At 43.4% G+C, this 20,453-nt stretch overlaps 1 protein-coding gene across 3 annotated transcripts in view; it reads right to left on the minus strand.

Moving 5' to 3' along the window:
• The window catches only part of ndst1a (N-deacetylase/N-sulfotransferase (heparan glucosaminyl) 1a), a 42,877-nt gene that overhangs the window by 20,514 nt on the left and 1,910 nt on the right, over positions 1 to 20,453 (minus strand). Inside the window, exon 1 of one of the 3 annotated variants that reach the window (XM_044205405.1) lies at positions 2,922 to 2,942. The exons of the other annotated variants lie outside the window; for them this stretch is intronic. The gene's annotated coding sequence lies outside the window, so the exon portion shown is untranslated. Of the gene's footprint in view, positions 1 to 2,921; positions 2,943 to 20,453 lie in introns of those variants that run through there. 3 annotated transcript variants of the gene reach the window in all.

Consider the following 20,453-nt stretch of genomic DNA (forward strand, 5'->3'; position numbering starts at 1 on the left):
TGAGAGGACGAAGGGTTTGCCTTCTTAAAGAGGTTACATTTAAAAGCCACAGTCGCAGGGTTTTTTTCCCCTTAAGCCAGCCTTGGCATTCATCAATATAGAATCAATCAATCTGAAATTTGAATTCAATTTTATGCATCCATTGTGGCTGCTGCGATTAAAGGCTTAGGCCGTGAAATAGTGTGGAGCGCAGCGCCGAATCCTCACTCCAGCTTCTGCCTCCCACCCTTCAGCCAATCTGAATGCACAAGCAGGCAGGTTCATTTTAGCTGCAAACATTTACACTGACACTTCCCTCTCCCTCTGTCTCATCAATTCATTTCATGCTGCTGCGTGAAGGACAGAGGACTCGGGAGGGAAATGTAGTTTTACCTTCTAATTCTCCAGAAAGTGACTTTCAGACCATTTCCCCTAGCAAACCATGCAGCTGAATTATCACATCATTTTTCAGCACCTCAATTTACTGTCCCCAAGACTGAGGCAATTTCACAGAAGAGAAATGCCTTTCCTCAATTCGCCCGTGCCCCTCCAATTACACTTCAAGGCCCTACTTGAAGACCTTGGTCCCGGTGCTGTCGTAATTGAAATGATTGCAATGTTATTCGTTGACATAGTAATGGGACAAAGAGGAAGAGACTCGTCTTCAAATTCAGACAAGGGAGTGAAAGCTTTTCCTAAGACCAATTATGAACAGAATGGGAAGATAGCTAAAGTGTGTTCAATGACAATTAGGGAGAGTTGGGGCATTTCTGTACCACTACTGTACTGTATATTCAGCACAAGACAGAGCAAGATCCCAAACCCAGACTTTCATTGGAGGGATCATGTCAGATCCCATCAACACAGATTTCATGCTCCATGAAGATAACCTGAGCAGGCACAGGTATAATGGCGTGATTACACATTCATATTATGTGGGGACGATTAGGACTAAGAGATGAATAAAAACAGAGGGCAGAGAATAAAATATACATGCCACTCCCGAGTCTTTTTCATCTTTGATAGATCCCTCCTGCTTGAGATCCCAGATCTAAAGAAGACTAGAGGTTTGGAAGCCTAAGAGCAGCAGGAAGTGTAAAATGGATTACCTCACAGTGTAAAAAGCAGCGTGGATGAGCTGTGGGAGCCATGGGAAAACTGTGGTGGGGTGGAGACGAAGCAGGAAAGAGTGATTAGGGAACGGTGGAGCCGAGATGCGAAATGGAGACTTTCCTCCATGGTATTACTCCCCTGGGTGGTGAGAGTGGAAACAACACCCTCATCAATAGCCTCGACCACCTCGATGCAGCACATACAGTACAAAGCACCGTACAAACGTATACACACACACAAACCCTCCCTCCTGCTGATAACCACCGGCAGCTTCCTACCACAGTATATCTATTTATAGACACTCTGTGCCCCATTTACAGACATGGGGACACTAGCTGTACAATAAAAAAAAAAAAAAAAACAGTTGAGACCATCAAAGACGTCATTTGTACACTGCAGACCTTTGTTAGCAGCTGAGAAGGAACCACGGACGGTACAGAGAAAAGAAAAGATACATATAGAAAATACTGCAGTAAGCTGAAACTTCATTAAGACAGACAGTCAAACCATCATCATTCGCGAATGCCTAACAGCCAAGGTGTCATGTCTGAATTAACTGCAATCTAATTCACGTGATTACATGGTGGACAGATTAATCAGACACATAACGAGAGAATGGACTGATTAAGCCAATGGGAAAGAGAAATAATTGACCCCACTTTGGAGGCTCTGCATATGATTTCCTCTTTGAGTGACATCGCAGACTTATAGCCAGCAGCCACGGGAGAGGAGATCCTATGGTGTGAGCCATTGAAGTACATAATGATTTGCTTCATTGGTCTTTTTTGATGATATGACATCATGCATATGGATGTCTTACAGGGCTGAAATTACGCCAGTGACGTGTTTGTGTGGAAATTATAGGAAGGACCTGAAGTAATGAAAAACTCAAAAAAACAAAAACTCACACTTCTGAGAAAAAAGGGGAAGCTGACTCTATTGGATTTCTGAGGGGAGAAATAGGCTTGTAGTGCCTTGGACAGCCAGCACGAGGCACAGGGAAGTGGGTGCAGAGGGAGGAAGGGGTTGGTCATTTATCATTTTTGTCAGTCCTGGTAGAAAAAGGAGGTGGGGCAGGGGGCCTTTCATATAAATTCAGTGTAGGTGGAATCAATGTGGCGTTGTTGGTGAGAGCGGGGGGGGGGCAGATCAATGCAGGTGGGAGTGACTGTTTGTTCCCATTGTTTATCTACTGTCATCTCAGGACGCTGCTGAAGGACAAGGGAGCATGGCGGGCAGCACAATGTCTCCATTGGGACTAAGGATTTGTAATGGGTCTCTCCTTATACAGACAATGGACATCACTCAGAGGTGAAAGTCATACTGCTCGTGGATAAGGCACGTCTGCGAGTGTGGGTGAATGTGTGAGCGAGTGTGTGAGTGAGCATGGGAGTTGGGGGGGTTCTGGGTGGAAGGGGCAAGTAGAGATAACAGCACTTGTCAGTGTGGTTTCATGCTGCAAGGTCTGCCGATCAAATCAACTGCCTATTCAGCTGAGAAAACCTATCCCGAGCTCCACAGAATCTCTGACTAAAGCACAACAGTTTTATTAAGACTTTTACACCTGCAGCGGAACAACAATAACAGATTTGCTGACCTGACATGAACCAGAGATGCTATCAAACAACAACAATTCTCATGATGACCACAGACGAATAAAAGAAAACTATCAAACTAATAATAAAATCCCCAGGCATGCTGTAAAACGGGCCGTGGCACACACATAAACAATATAACTGTCTAATCTACTCAATCAATCTGGGAGAGACTGAGGGAAAACAGCCGAGCAGAGGCTGTATCTTGGAGTGTAATAGGAATAAGTACAATACCTGCTCATGAAATGATGATGAGCTAGATTCAAGAGGCCGCGCCCAGTGAATTTCAGGTATTATCATTCCCAGAGGATTCTCCCCTCCTCTTTCCCTTCTCTCCTCCTTTTACGCCTCCCTCTTCCATCGTCCCTTCATTCAGGTCCAGATAAGAAACGGCTCGCACTGATCTGACAGATCACAGCAGAAATGCGTTCCCATGGGAATATCATGGTGCGGAAGAATAGCTGACACACGAGATGAGATGTTGTGCTGCCCATATTTTTGCCTGCAAGATCAAACAGATAGGATTTTTCCTCCTGCATGAAGACACGCTCGTAATCATCAGCTTGCTTTCAAAGCACAAGTCGAGAACAACAGATAAATGGATGGAAGTGGAAATTTGTCTAGAGGGGTATATACAGGGTGTTTTACATAAACAGTTGCACTTGACACATGCCCCCATCGTGGTAATTTCAGGGACTAATTGTGTCAAAATTCCAAATGCAGTAAAAATACCCAGCTTCATGATTGGCTTATCGCAATAGCAATAATTATACTTCCAATTGTAGCCCCAGTCATGAATCCTATTACAAATCCTGGGTGTTTTTTTGAAGCTCAGCTCCAGCATTTCTTTTCTCTCTCACACTTTCTGCCTCAGTCACAACCACGGTTGAGCTCCACTATACTCCCCAGTTTTCCAATGAGCGGGTATCCACCCCCCCACCCCTAGACTTTTTCTTTGCTGCTTTATGACATTAATTCAACTTTTCTCTCAACTTTTTTTTAAATCTAGAAATTGATCAACAAATATAAGATGGCTCAGTATAGATGCAATTCCATGATGGGTTGTATTTGGGTATGTATTAGCTCTGGGGTTGAAAACGAAATGTAAACGACACAACTGATAATAAGTACACCTGTATCTGGATCATTCAACAGCTGACATTTTCCTGTCAAAAACTACATTATGAAGACAAAGGAATATTCCGAACAAATACAAGAAAATATAAAAAGACGCCGAATTATGTGTTGTAGTACAGTAAGGTCAGTCATTAAAGACGGACTAAATCTGGCACAGCTGTGTATTTGTCAAGAGAAGGCCGTCCAGAAAAACTGAGCAGCTCTGCAGTGAAGGACAGTAGTATTAAAGCAGCTCTGAAGAATCTACAGGTTTCATAGCTGAGAGATGGGGAAACACTGTGCATTCAACAACTGTTGCCTGGGGGATTCACCAGTCAGTTTTATAGCACACTGGTAAAGAGAAAGCCACTATAAAAAAAAACAAAAAACTCACATGACATCTCAGCTAGCGTTTGCCAGAAGGCATGTGGGAGAATTTGAAACAAAGTTGAAGTAGGTTTTGTAGTGTGATGAACATTTTGCTTTTTGGCCATCATACTAAATTTGGTGTAAGCCAAACACAAAGCATCACCAGAAACTCATCATCCCCAGCATTAAGTCTGGTGGTTGCATTATCATGCTTTGGAGATGCTTCTTTGCAGCAGGACCTGGAAGAATTGTGGAGGTAGAGGGTAAAATAAATACACCAAAAACCTATGGGGAAACCTGCTGACATTTGACAGAAAACTGTGACTTGGGAGAAGATTTATGTTTCAGCAAGACATCAATCCCAAACACAGACCAAAAGCTACACAGGACTGGCTTTTTTTCAACAATGTTAATGTCCCAAAGTGGTGAAGTCCCATTTTTTCCAGACCTCATTCCAATCCAGAATTAGCTAAAGGACTTTGACAGAGCCTGTGCAATTTTGTAATAGGTCTATATGCACTGATACAGATCTGTCCATACAGAGATAATAGTAATTGCTGCCAGACTAAAACTACTAAATATTAACTTACATTTTTGTCAGTTGATCAGTGTTAAAAAAAGCTTAATTATTTCCATTGTGAAAAGTCAAAGGAGGATGAATACTTTTTAGGCATTGTACCTGCCAGGTCTCCTATCCCCTCTCCCTCAAGTCTCTGTGTGTTCCCCAAAATAAACACAGCTCCGCCACAGCTCACCGTTATCCCTTTTGCTGCTTTCCCTTCCTCTGTTCTTGTCCTGGACCAGAGGGTGAGGCATGTGCGGGTGTCACAGAGTTGACAGGTCTATCTGGGCTCTGTCTACTGTGTTGGCTCTTCCCATTTCCCCTCTTCACCGCTTCTACAGCTGCTGTGTATCCTTCCGTGACCCCCCCCCCCCACACACACACACACGAATATCAGTTTACAGAAGGGGGTAGCTGGGCCTCCACAGGGCTGCATGCATGGTATATGTCCTGGAACACAACACTTTGAAATCAAAACAATATTTCTTTTTTTTTTTTTTTTTTTTTTTTAAGAGGGAAACAGGTCAAGGGAGGGAGAGAGAGACAGACACAGAGAGAGGGGTGTATGTGTATTTATGTGGGAAGAGAGCTATGCTTTTCACTGTCAGTTCAAGGAAAGCCTGTCAGAGTTATGGATTAAATGCCACTGTGATGCATCTCACACACACACACACACACACAGCCTGACAGTTTAATGGTGCATATATGTGTGCTGTGTGCTCATGTGTGTAGATGTGTGCATATTTATGTGTTGCTGTGTGCATGTGGCTCGGCAGTGGGTTATGGGTCCAAACACCCAATCTGAAAAGCAGACTGTCACGTAGTGTGTTAGCCATGTAAAATCCGAAATCTGTCTCCTGCCACCCATCCATAGAAGGCCAGCAGCTGCCAAAGTCGATGCAGTTCAGACACACGCCGTCACCATAAACCCTATGTAACACATTTCTCATTTGCTACGCCTCTCAGCCATTTGCTCTCCTGAGCACACAAACAGTCGTTTCCACTCTCTCAGACACACACACAATCAATTTGCGCGCACACACACACACACACACACACACACACACACACACACACACACACACACACACACAGGCTCTAACAGGTGTGTGGGGGTAGGAAGTAGTAAGCTGATCCAGCCATGAAGACCCACTCCTTCCCCTCTCTTGCCAAAACATCCCCAGTCCCACTGCTATCCTTCACCTCCTGAAGGGTAACTTCCAATCAGTCCAGCAGATCAATACACCCTAGCCTCAGGATATGAGGCTCTAAAGCTAACTAGAAGCACTTAAGGAGAGGGGAATCTGTATTGATTACAAAGGGTTAATGGGACCTTGTAGGCTGGCTACGCTTTTTTGAGATTAGAAATGCGTGACTGTCAGTTAATTGATACATTAGTAACACGCAAAAAACTTGACAGCTGTTGATGATGTAACACGACTATTCTACAGTCCATGGCCTTGTGTTTTGTCAATTAACAGTGTACACAAAGGTAAAATAAGGCTGAACTGATGATAATAGCTCCTCAGTCAGAGGAGAGCACGGTGCCACAATGAATCAGTGCAGAAGGAAGGAGATGACCAGAAAGAAAGCAAACTGGTAAATCTTTTATCTGCACTGCAAGTAAAAATACTGAGTATGATAAGGTTCAGGATCCCATGACATCTTTGCTCCAATATCAATTATTCAGCATTGCCTTTTCTAACCCTTTAATTATACATCAATGTTAGAATAACAAAGGCTCGGGACTCTAACTGTGTTCCTGCTTACAAAGGCCATGACAATGAAACCGGATGGGAGAACTGTAGCCTTTAGGTTGAGGTTGGAGGAAGACGGAAGCAAAAAGGCCTTCGGGCTGCTTTGCCCTGCTGTCGAGCTGTCATTTATAATGTGTCCGCCTCACCCGCTGTGATCAGAGATCAAAGGGTTAACTGAAACTCAGGCCTATAGCCCTGTGCTTACATTATTCAACAGCTTGTTACAACAGCCTGTTTCCTGATCTCACACACAGGGAGACGGAGCTGGAAACTCCAGGGAGGGGAACACTAGGGACGAATAGCCGGATTAAGAAAAAGGTATGACAGAGAGATCGGGAGGCTTGAGAGAAGAAAGATAGGATAGAATGAGGGGTGGACCTGAGGGATGTGAAAAAAAAAAGCAAGGCGTGGAAAAAAAAAGGCAGATTCAATAGGATGAAAAGAGGTATTGAGAAAAGGGAAGGATGAGAAAGTGGTGAAAGATAGTGAGAGAGCACAGGTGGACAGAAGAGGAGGGCTGTCAGTCCAAATCTGCCTGTTGCCACGGGAGACTGATCAGAATAACCTTTGACCACGTACATGATTTGTTAGCTCAGCTCCACATTTTGTCTGAGGGAAGCAGAGGTTTTATACAATATCTAAAATGTTTTGTTTCCAGCCTTTTCACATCACAATGGCAGAACATGCCACAGTCCATTAACTTACAGTGCATCTCACATATGATGAAACAACAGTGGTGGAAGGCATTTTGTCTTTTCCTAACAAAAATGCTCAAATCCATTTTTTTCTTTCACTTCTCATTCTCAATAAGAGACACCTGAATATTGGCTGGCAGTATGTTCAAACAGGTAACACTGCAGTAATCCACTGGATTTTAGACTCCACTGAAATAGTACTCACACACACACGCGCAAAACAACAAAGCAAAACAACATCCATCAGATGAGCACTGAACTGACAGCGACCATGTTTTGGGAGCGCCCTGTTTATAGTCCCAGACTCGCGCCGCTGCTCAGTGAGCGGGCTCCTTTGTTCATTAATTGATTGGCCTTCCCTGCTGGGCCTCAGTAACTAGGTTACACAGATCCATGAAAAGAAGAGGATGGGCCCCCCCGGTGAAAGGCGGAGGATAGATAGACGGCTCCAGGGCAGGAATCTGAGTGTTAATATAACTAATGGAGTGAGGACGACAGTAACTTTATTGAAATCACCCTCATCTAATTAGAGAAAGCAGCTGATGAGAGCATGGGAAGGAAGGTTGGATTCCATTATGCAAGGGTGATGTCACCGCTGTATCAACTGAATGGGCGAGGCTGCGGAAAGGTGAGGTGATGGCTGTGAGAGAGAGAGAGAGAGACAGCGTGATGTTCATTATCCAGCTGTCACGGACAGATCTCTCTCTCAGTCATACTGACAGGAACTTTTAACATCCCATCACTTTGCTCACTGTCACTGTGTTTTAATATAATGGAAGCAGGTTAGGGAAAGTGCAGAGATTGTTGTGAACATCACGCCGAGGTCACTGAGACTAAACTGAAGCACTAGGCTTCTAGTACCAAACCACATGATGAAACTAAGTGACCTCTGAGACGAGGGGAAAAGAGCTCAACAGCTAGAAACACGATGTACTGGCTTTGCTGTAATGTGAGGGCAGTAAAGGCAACCGTGTTACTCATGACTAGAAGTTTAACCTTTCGTTTCTCTATAATAAGGTCAGAAATTAACAAGAATTTAAAAAACAAATTCTTAAAAAGTTCCTAAAATACCAGTGAAATTAAAAATGTAAACACTATTGGTAGATTCTGTTTCTTCATTTCATAAATTGAGTTGTCATACAGTTTGTTTATGTACAGTATGAATTTCATTACTGTGACTCCTGGGAGCTCATCACTGGCTGATTTTGTCCAATGTGTGTGGGCAAAAGACAATTTTGTTAATTAGTTTTTTGTCAGAATACAACCAAGTGGAGAGCTTTAAGCAGTGGAAAACAATTGGCACCCTGCTGTCAGTGGTACAAGTGGGCTGACATCAAGCCACCACGTCCGACGAAACCATAACCACCAACCAATGTCTTTGAAAGAATGTCACACAAGTGGTTAAAGATGGATTGTTTGGGAAGAACATGTTTGTTTTTGCTGTGGAGGAGACAAAACAACAAATCCTAGAGGTTGAAATTACATATTTACTTACCAATAAGCAATGCAAATCAATTAATACATAGTTAAATAAAATCCCCCTTGCAAAATAACCACAATGACTAAAAATTCAGATTTAAAGAGGCATGAAAACCTCACTGCAAACAGTAAACATCTCACCCAGCTCTATAACTCCTCCAATAACAGAGACGGAGACATGCTGGGCCCTCCCTGTCTGCACAGGGCACAACAGCTGAACCAACAGAGGATCTGCATCTGCCCTCCATACCTCAGAGGATACAAGTTTCCAACATACACTTTATCCCTCAGGTGACTGGCCTCCACTATCGGAGATGGACACAGGCGGACCGGTTGGTGGGCAATGTGGCTTACAGTGACACCATCAGCCTGACAAATATGGGCACTGTGTGTGCTAATGGCAGTCAATATGGGGGATGAGCGGCATGGATCTCATTGGCAATAGGTTGGAATCCAAAACTAAATCAAACACGGCCTCAGGCAGCCTTTGAAAAGAAAAAAGAAAAAAAGCCTACCAAAGTATGACTCTGCAGAATTTTTTGCTGGCATAGTACTTCTCAACCCAAGTGGTGTGTGACAGCTCGCAACATAATCTTAATATATTATTTGATCCTCCCACCCCCGAGCGATGGAGTCATAACGCATTGCAAGCTCCAGTGAGGCTTGAGACCCCGAGCGGCAGAACAGTTGACCACTCCTCACAAGAGCTGACTTCCAGGTCACATGAGGACAGCGCAGAGGAGATGAGGTTAATATTACTGTCACCGGTAGCCAGAGGGAGAGAGATGGAGAAGGAAAGGAGTGAAGGAGAGAAAATGAAAAGGAAATCCAACGCATTTCACATACATTCCTTTAGACTCAAAATTACCTACTCTGCAAATTGCAAGGAAAAAGCAGTCCACCTCCTCCCGACAGCCGCTCTAATGGTGTTTTCTTTAAAACCTTTATCACTAATTCATTACTTCAGATTTTCCAGCAGCAAGGGTTGAAGCTTTGTCTTCTGTCTAATTGAGAGCCAGTGGCTTGAGGCCCCAATCAGTCAAACCTACTAACAGCTTTCCTCGGGGGAGGATGAAGTCAAAAACAGCATTATTGTACTAGTAGGTCATTTGCTCTGTATGCAACTTCAAATGACTTTAATTTCAGACTCACCAAGATGGTGATTTGTGAAGTGGGCAAAATGTCAGGCTGTAATGAAGGTTCCCCCAGTTGTCCCTTTTCAGAAAGCGGATGCTGTCATTAAGAGGCCCAACATTCAAAGAATATGCCACATATTCAAGACAGGTTTTTGAAGTTACTCTCAGTACCCATTCAATCAATAAAACACTTTCAAAAGGGGAAAAAAAAAAGCCATTTTCTTTTTTGCACCACTTCTCGTTCCGTCTCACTTCACCCCCACCTCTCCCCTCACACATGGAAGCGTACACAAGTCTAATTAGCTGTGTCGTATCCCTTGATGACTCCGCCATTTCCTCTCACTGGGAAGATTAACCGCCACAACACTAATATCAGCCTCAGCATCAACACAATTAGGTGAAGAGTGAAATGTGAAGCATGTCGTCACATCTCCCCGGCTTCATTAGGGCACACAAAAGACAACTTGACGACAGACAGGTCGCTGCGTCTGCAGGATGGGGAGGCAGCAGCAGGTGTACTTACCAGCCCAGACTGTCGCCATGGGATGTGGTTAGAACTTGTCCTAGATAATACAATATGGCAAGGTTTATTGTTGGAAGTAGAGGTTATAAAAAGAGCTCAAAGGCCAATTCAAATTAAAGACAGACTCCTGTAGTTTTCACTTGGCTTATCTGTTGATTAGAGCCGAGCAGCGAGTACCAGAACGTCTACCAATTATAAAAAATTTACTTTGGGGCTTAAAAAGGGATATTTTAGGGTCTCCTTGGTACTCATCTATGTTATATTTAATTAATACGTATTTTTCATTTCATTTTGCCACGTTCTGATAACTTTATAGGAGTGTATGAATCTTTCAGATCAGGGTTAGACTTTAATCCTGTATGTAAGTGATTAGATTAGATGAGTCAGTAAAAATCCATTATCATTAGGTCGATACTACCAACGGCTGACGTGACTGGAATGAGGATATGATTTTATGAGTTTTAAGGTGAATATCAAATCAAAGAACGCAAAGTCAAGCTTTCTATGTCATCCAACTCCTTCCCAAGTTGTCTCAGGAGGCCGAAACTCAAGGAAGTCAGGAAAGAGAAACATCCATAAAGTTTGACATGGAGCCTGCTGAAGACAATCCATTGTTTCAAACTGTTTCCAGATGGCCCGTACTTTAAACTGTTGCATTTTCTGGCTACGATTTGCCATTCTTTTAGTCAATCTTGGGGCTTCCTATTCGTTCCCGTCAGCCAAGCCACCACCCAATGCATCCTTCGTGAGCAAGTTCAACTTCTGGGACCTTTGGGTGCGTTTGTCTTCTGTTCTGTTACAAGAAGTCTTTCAACAACTAATTGTTGAACAACTAAATATTGGTTCAGATACACAACCTAAGAAAAACCAACAATTCCCCATGGTCCACATGCTGTTAAATAAACAGCTTGTTTTTGCCAAGAACTCATTTCTAAAGAACACTGAGTGTTTGTCATTTAAAGGATTTTATTTTTTTTTTTTGGCAGGTTAGTCGTCAAAATTACAGGCTAAAAAAGAAAACTCTAAAAAGATAAAAAGGAACTTTAGCTGCATAATATTCCACCATAATCAACATGATATATTACAAAATATGACCAGTTGTACTAATGATGTCATTAATTATAGGCATAATTTTTTGTCTAAATGTAAACCAAAGAGTAGCAGCCCCATCATTAAACATTAAAACACAGAACTGGAACCTACTATAACTCATTAATTAACAAAACTTAACTACACTAAACAACTAGCAACTCAATCTGACCTATTAATATTTCCTGATGCCATTTTATTTATATCATAAAGTATATATTACATATTGTGTTATATAAAGCTGAAACGATTACTTGATAACAGCAACAATTTTGATAATTCATTGATTGTTATTTAAAGTTATTTAAAGTTATTTTTTAAGTTATTTTTCAAGCAACACTGCCAAACATTTGCTAGTTCCAGCTTCTTGAATGTGAAGATTTTTCTTCTTTTCTTCACATATGATAAACTGAACATTTTGGGGGTTTTGGACTGTTGACTGGACATCATTGAAGACATCAACTTGGGGTTTGGGAACATGTGATAAGCATTTCTGACTATTTTCTAACATTTTATAAACCAAACAAATAACTGATTAATTGAGAAAATGATGATCAGATTAATCAATAATGAAAATGTTTCCCGGGCCTGAAAACCTAATAAAATCTGCAGTAAGTTTAGTGGTTATCTACTGCACTGCTCGGGGACAGGCACAGAGAACCGTGCATCCTGTTCGTGTATCCTGTGCGCATCCGTCATTGGCGGAGCAGTCTGTCAATCCCACCTAACCCGGTAAATATAACATGTGATTGGACTGAACTTCAGCAGAGAGCAAACAATAGGTAAATGACTCTGCCAGGATCCAGGGTCCCGTTTTTTGTTTTGTTTTTTTCACACCGTCTGTTTTGGAGTATCAGAGTTTCAAACCAGAGAGCCGCGAGACAACGCTGCCAGAAATCATGTGACTCACAAGCTCGCAACTGTGTGGGCAGATCTCTGAAAAGTGGGTGTTGTAAACTCAGCTCTGAAAGAACAGTCTGCAACACGAGTGCAAATGTAAATCTGTTTCAAAATAAAGATTTGCCTCTTTCGAAACTCAAGTTTCAACGTTTCAAATTTTTTTTCGCCCCAACATACGCGTACCAGTTTTCAGATCACCATTTACAAGGTTTCAAACCTTGAAAACAAATTAATACACAGGGAGAACAGTGACAAATTTGATACTCTGAAAACGTGTTAGAGAAATACTGTAAAAAGAGTGCTGCAGTTGTGAAGAAGAACTCAAAATACAAAATAATGTTTGCAGAGATATAATTTTTTTTCAGCCTATGAAAACATTTTGCAAGGCTTCGAAACTTTATTAGATTTCAAGCTTTCAAACACTAAGTTTCAACCTTTCGAAGCTTCGAGATATGATATTCGTCCCATATCTCTTATGTATTGTTTTCCAGCAAAGTGACAGAAACCGTGCCACCGTGACAACATAAAGTCCTGCCATGTATTATGATGTCAACAAAAATATGTGGATCAGCCTTCAAACGTTGATGTTGCTGGATCCTTGCGTTATGTTTTCATTTAGGCCTTTAGACCACCTAAAAGGTTTCCTGGAAGAGAAAACTCTTTTTTCACTGCATGAAGAATTTACATGGACAGGAAGACAGAGATATCCTTATGATCAGATTTGCTGTCAACTGACATTAGAGCACACAGAAATTTACAGCTTTCTGGAAACATCTGTAGGCTCACAGAGGATTGTCGGGCAGGCTGGGTAAACAACATGCTTACTAGCATCTCACGCCCCCACGCTAACATGTGGATGAAAGAAGGCTGCACAAACGGATGGTACAACAGCCCGGCAAGCGGCGACACCACATAAGCAAAGACTATGGCAATTAATTGCAAAAGCCAAAGTAGAGAGTTTAAGACTCAAAGAAACAAACAAAAACACAACAAATGCTCAGCTAACTGAGATGTTTTGCTCAAAAGAACTGCAGCAGATCACTTAGTGATAGCTTAAGCAGCAAGTTCAAAAATATGTAACCTAAGACAACAAGAGATGAGAAATTTGCCACTGAACACAAGTGCACAGAACAGAGCAGAGAAGAAAACATGCACAGGGGAAAACAAGAGAGCCTGAACAGAGGAAATCTAACAAAAGACAACAGAACATAGTCGGAACACAGTGGAACCGAGCACAACACACCAGAACAGGCTGTAATTGTGTTGTGTGGGACTGACCCCAGCGCATCCCAGCAGGCATTGCATGATGAATGGGCCTGGCGATGACTACATCCCCACATCCCTCCTCCTCCTCCTCACATGCTCTTTTCTCTCCCTCTCTTCTCTGTCGCCACTATTAGCCCTCCTTCTGTCCCTCCCTTTGCTCCCCTCCTTTCCCCAAAACCACACTCTATTCAGCTGCTGCCATCCCACAAGATTAATTTGCATTCAGTGCACTTAGTCCTCGCATTGTGCTCTGACACAATGACATATTACAGTGCATAGCACACCTATTATGTTATTATTAAACATATAGTCTAGCTTGAGGGACGATGCTTTTTTTTGAAAGATGGTTATGATAGCGTACAAATGTGCAGAGCAAGAAGCATGAGGGTACAGCTTGATCGGTTACGAACACAGAGAGGCTCTAACACACGAGTCACAGAAGAATCATTACAGGAACAGTTAGATAACCTCGATTAATGATTCACTAGACCCAAACTAATAAACTGGGTCAGATTGTGTTAGCAGTGGTAGCAAGAGCAGAGAGACCTTCAGGTTAGACTGCGTGAGAAGGAACAGCAGCAGCAAGAGCAAGACGGGGGAGAGAGCAAGAAAAAGAAAATTAAAGAGAGAAAAAAAGCGATAGAGGTGTTGGTGTTACTCCACTATAGACCCTGAGGAAAGAGACAGTAATGCATAGGAAATGGGCTTTTTCCTCCAGCTTTCTTTGCTCCTGTTCTCCTACTGTTCCATCGTACCCACGTCCACGGGGAGCAAATTTAATTTGAGACACCGTCTCTAGCCATCACCCTTTCTGCCTGGGGACGAAAGAAATGGATTCTGGAATTTAAAAAGATGAGTGAAATAAAGAAATAAAACAGGGCACTCAGGAGAAGGCGTCAGAGACAATAGCACAGAGGGTGGCAGAGAGAAATGAGAGCAGAGTTTGAGGGGAGCTGGGGGGGGGAGTGTTATGTGGGCCAGATATTAACTGTATGGTTATCATAAACCAGCTCAGAGGCCTGGCCATCTGGGGCGGTTACTCAAACAATCAGATCAGGGTGGTGATAGCAGCCACTGCTGACGGTACAATGTCCAAACACAGAGGTGGCTGAGGGGTTAACAACCCATTACCTAACCCTACTGCACTCCCTGGGGAGACACAGTATGGGGTTCTGGTGGTGGTGTGTGTCTTCCTCAGCACCCAAAGCGCACCTTTGGGCTGTTACTCAACAAAGGGGGAGCTCAGCGGAGAGTGACATCACCACAGAGACTAAGCCTGTGTGCGGGAGGCAAGTGGGAGAAAACGTGGAGGATGGAGACTGGGGCAGGCTGTGGACTATGTGGGAGTCACGTTACTCCCCTCCAGCTCTTCTCTACCTGTCACATAAGCACTTTGAGGACTCAACAGTAAAGCCAGAGTCTTGACAACTTCAAACGCCTGCTTTGCTGGGGTAGATCAGAGGCAACAGAGGGATAAAGGGAAGAATAAAGGAAGAAAGAGGAATCTAAAAAGCACCAGGCCTGCTCAACTTGTAGCCTCAACATTGTGTTGTGGGATGTTTTGAATTTCATTATCTGATTTTTGACTCAAGTTCACCCACTGCTCAGTCCCACAGTAGAAGAAAAAGAAAAAGAAAAAAAAAAAAAGAGGGGGCCTCCACCCCGGCCCATTGAGAGCCAACAAGCTCTGGTTGAGCTGCAGCAGAGAGTTGGGGGCCATTACAGAGAGAAAACAAACACAGACCTCTGGCCAGGCACACATAGCCCGGCCCCGACACCTGTGTCCCATTCACCAAACATATCCGGCCACTTAACACTTCACAGAAGGGGTAGGGTGGTGTTTGTGTTTGTAGGCTTGCACACCCCGCTATGCTTCCTTTAGTTTAGTTTAGTTCTTTACCCAAACAGCCTCCAAGCCTCTCTGTAAGGACCAAATGCTTGCGGCTTTAGCACGTCCCACTGAGAGCAGCCAGCCATTACACCACCTGACCGTCACAATTGACCCCGTTCAAAGCTGCACCCTCTGAATAAAACCTGTCCAAAACCTGGCAAAACAAAGCTCATTCATCCTGCTGTCATTTGCAGTCTCCAGCCGTCCCCCTGTCTGGGTGCCCCAGCCGCTTCTGGACTGACCTCAGGGTTGCGAACACCTGTCCTGCACAGACAGGGACAGGCAGGCACACACACACACACACACACACACACCTGCCTACCACCCAGGATGGATGAGAGACAGCAGGCTGGGCAGACACGGCACCGCCTCGGATCAGTGGAGGGGTACACTTGGAGCTGCCAGCAGCTAAACCTCGGGTCGGCACCATTACAATTCTTTCCACCTCAGCAATTCAAAATGGAGAAGAGGTATGCCATCAGCTGTGGGCAGTTTGTTACGATGGATTCTCAATGCAATTTAATGAATTGAAATGGAGATGACCCATAACCCTGGCAACGCACTCATAGTTTCCACCCAAAGATTAAGCTAGATAGCAGGGCTGAGCTGTTTAGATGTAGTGGAGGCCACTCACATGCCGCAAAGCTTTGTTTGCAGTGAAGCCAAATGCACTCACAGATGGGAGCTGACTGGACACCAGATGACTTGCTGTGGTGTGGTGGCTTGGTCGGCTTTGGGGCTAAGAGACGGGGGGAGAAGGAAAAGAGGAGAACAGGGGCACTGAGCACCAGATGTCCTGCTAAAGTTTACTCAGGCCTGCTGTCCTTGTGGGATGCCATGATCCTCTGGCCTGGTCTGATCTCAAGCCTCAGGACAGTGAACAGAGAGGCCATGTCACAGGCGTGCCTGTTTTTATGTTGTACTGTTGTCCTGGCTAACAACAGTACAACATCTCGATCATCATTCACTCCTCACTTCCCTGCAACTTCACTGCTTATCATGACAGCACTGTAAACACAAACTCTAGTAAACAGTGAACATGGTCTTCCTGACAGTATCGGGTCACAGCTGTGATCTTGTTTAAGCCTTAGGAAGAACAGTCAAAGACAAGGCAAGCAAAGACATTTGGTAAGAAGGGCAACGACTATACACTTAGTTGTCAGTTAATAGGAACACCTAACTAAAACTAATGCCTTCTAATACAACAGCTCTTCAATGACTCCAATCTGCATGAAGGTTGTAATGTTCAGTTTTTGTCTGAACTGTTTTAGAGAGATGCTGATTCAACTTTATGGTCATTTTAGATGCTGTAGTTTGTGATGCTGCTGAATACTGAAAAGTGTTTCTGGTATTCTGTCCACTCTAAATGTTAGAGATACCTCGGTACAATACAACAGCACCACAAACTGCAGCTTCCAAAATGACCATGAAGCTGAATCAACACCTCTCTAAAGCAGTTTCAACAAAAACAGATTATGACCTTCATGATAGTAGGTTTTATTGTAGGCCTGCATTCATTTCAGGTGGGTGCACCTAATAAACTGTCAACTGAGTGTATATTTTGGTCAGTGTTGATATTATACTGATAATGTAAACATAGCACATACTATATAATAATGATTTGGAATATTTTGCATATTATATAGGTGCATGATATTAAAGTGTTTTTAAGCATGAAGCCATTCATAATGTACAATAAAATGACTGAAAGTATCTGTTTAAATATTACACTAAGAAATCTTCCAATTCTACTTTAAATTTTTTTGTAATTAGTCATTTAACACAGTGTGTCTCTTAATGGAAAACATACAACAACATGGTATACAACTTGAGGTGTGTGGAGTAGTGTGGCCGTACACACGACAGTTCTACAGTAGGTGAGTGTTTGTGTGTGGTATCTGTGGTGCAGCCAGACCCAGCCGAGGTCACCAGACAACTGGGTAAACATACAGACCTCCATGCCCTCCATGCTCACATCAATTAACTTTCAGCATCAAGCCATAGATCCAATGATGTAAAGCTAATGTCTAAAATTTAAACAGGCTGTCAATAACACACACACACACATATATATATACACAAACACATCAGAACATTGTAACAGATTTCCTGTTCTCCTGTAATAGTACAAGATCTTGACCCCAATACAACATGCTCCGAGTTTCTCAATACAAATGCTATGTATGTCTCAATACAAAGCCAAGGCAACACACATATCTCTCTCTATCTGTGAGTCTAAAAAAGTGCCTTCCGAATGGCTAAATGGACAAAGGAGGGAAAAAAAAATCTAATCATATCCGATGACTGATAGCACTTATGATGAGGACGGGGTTAGAATATCCCGCAGTGAAGTGGTGCGTTCCCATTACTGCATCTCTCAATCTCTGAAAATGGCTTCATTAACAGGCCAGTGCAGAGAGCTCCCTTGCCGAGTGTATGAAGGCGCTGTACCCTGAGGGTCCGCCGGAATGGCTGAGGTGAAGTCCATTAACACCCGACAGCTTGTTTTTTGACCACTAAATAAAAACAGGGTATTTTTCTGTGTCTGCAGTATAAATAGCCTTTAGCTTAGGAGCTATGAAGCACTCCACTCCAAGAAGGAAATGAAGCCCATAGATTGGGTTGCTGCAGATACTGTATCATCACAGGTGTTGATCTAGACCCAGGTGTATTTGTAAAGTCCGATATGAAGAGCAATGTTACACAGTTCTCAGAAACTCATGGACCTTGAAAACAGCTTCATGCCATTACTTGTCTAGAGAGTAGCCAAGCAGGATCTAATGACTTCCTGGTTATTTGTCAGAAGCCATTTAAGTATCAAACCTTATTCAGTTTAGCTGTCACTATGGGCCTAATCAGAATACAATGGAGTATAATGTACCAAAGACAATTAAGGGTTGTCCTACTGCGCCGTTCAATGTAACTTGTTCTGGATCAGAGTCTCACCTAAATGCCTAAAATAATGTAAATGTCTGTATCTAAACGTCGGTGAGTGGGCGGGGGTGTGATAAGGAGAAGAGCTATAAAAACCACGCTGTCTTCTGCTGGGGATAAATGCATATCTCACATAACCTGTCCTGCTCTTCTGGCATACTTCCCAATCCCTCAGGCAACTAGAGCTGGCTACCTCTGAGCCTATGACATAGCTCTTACTTTCCCAGCACTTACGCTCCAATCATGTGTCGTCTGATGAAACGCTACACCCTAGTCACCATTATTCGTCTGGATACAGGAGCCTCTGGAATGTATCGGATTCCTGCCTCAGGGGGTAAGCACCTTGGAAATCTCTCTCTCTCTCTCTCTCTCTCTCTCTCTCTCTCTCTCTCTCTCTCTCTCTCTCTCTCTCTCTCTCTCTCTCTCTCTCTCTCTCTCTCTCTCTCTCTCTCTCTCTCTCTCTCTCTCTCTCTCTCTCTCTCTCTCTCTCTCTCTCTCTCTCTCTCTCTCTCTCTCTCTCTCTCTCTCTCTCTCTCTCTCTCTCTCTCTCTCTCTCTGAGGCCTGCTTGATTTACACTGCCTCATTGCCCATCTGACATGTGCTCACATTTTTGATGCATGTCTCACAATAGAAAGACATGTGAGGAACAGTTTAAAGTTTCGGGGCTGTTTTCCAGCTGTCTGCTGCCTCCTTTATGTTTCAACTAAAAGATTATGATGTTTACATAATGAACTCACAGTTGATGCTGGGTCACACTACCTTCCATGTTTGAGAGCAAGAACCAGAGCTCAATTAGAATTTCAAATTAGAAAACTATTTTTTTCCTCTAGTGCAACAATGGTACAACCACTCTCCCCTCTCCAGAGAGCAACAGTTCTGCCGTGCAGTACTCAGGCCTGTAGTATTGAGTATCTCTGAATCACTGGCCTGCGTAATTCAGTCTAGGGAATTATGACAGTGGAAAATCATTTCCCTGGGCCGGGGATAGGAGGCCATGGCTAATCGTTCAGTAATCTGATCTGCCTGCATACTGTAGTCAGCCGCGCCGCTACCCTGGCCAGCCAGTCACACATGTGGACACCCCAGTGCCCGCCAACTCTCTGATGGAAGCTAGCACTATTCAAAAACAACTCTCCAGGTTTTCCCGAGGATTACAGATGCTATCGGATCATTTGCTAATACTCGGTGGTGCTGTGCTGTTTGAAATGTATTTACTCTGCTCCTGCTCTCCAATACCCCTCACGATAGCACAGCCGAAGCCAAGTAAATGCCACAGCCACATTCCAGGCAGAAAAAGGGACTTCAATACAAACTTCTTTACAGGCTACAATGGTACAATCTGCCTTTTGCATTCTGACATATTAATCCAAAAGCTTGACTTAATGAGGAAACCTCTGAGTTTGTCTGTCAAACAGCAGGTTATTTTGGGTACACTTCCAATTGCAGATTCCAGTATCTAGTGGAGCCAGTGGTGTTGTAGTAGTATATGAATAAGAACCATAGGGAGCAGTACTGTGGCACAAAGCAGTGCTTATACCCAGCAGAGAGGGTTGGGGGGACTTGAGTTTTGGAAAGATGCCTGGCTTCAGCCCCACTCTAAAGAGAGGTCTGCCCTCCACACACCGAGCGTGGATACAAGGGGCACTGACATGGAAAAATACAAGAGCTAGCATGTTGTTGGGCACCGCAGTTTCCAACAGTTACCTTATGTAGGATTAAATGCGATGGTATGGTTACTGCAGTGCAATTAAACTTACTTACATCCTCCTCTGTGTGGAGATAAGTAGCAACAAAGTAGTCAAAGCTATGATTGACAACAAACAACATTCTTTCTTACTGTTCCCCATTCAAGCCTAAAATCTAAAATGACAAATCATCTGTGATCATGTCTCATTCTGATAAACAGCCAAACTCCGCTTGGTGACGTGATCTGTCATATATTGTCATGCCTATACCTCTATGTGTAGGCACTGTAACCCAGTCGGAGCATTTCACAGGCATATCTAAGTGAAGAGATGCTGATATATGATCAAATGGCTGCGGCAGCA

The sequence above is a fragment of the Siniperca chuatsi genome, linkage group LG8, assembly GCF_020085105.1.
Source record: "Siniperca chuatsi isolate FFG_IHB_CAS linkage group LG8, ASM2008510v1, whole genome shotgun sequence".
In the NCBI taxonomy this organism is placed as follows: domain Eukaryota; kingdom Metazoa; phylum Chordata; class Actinopteri; order Centrarchiformes; family Sinipercidae; genus Siniperca; species Siniperca chuatsi.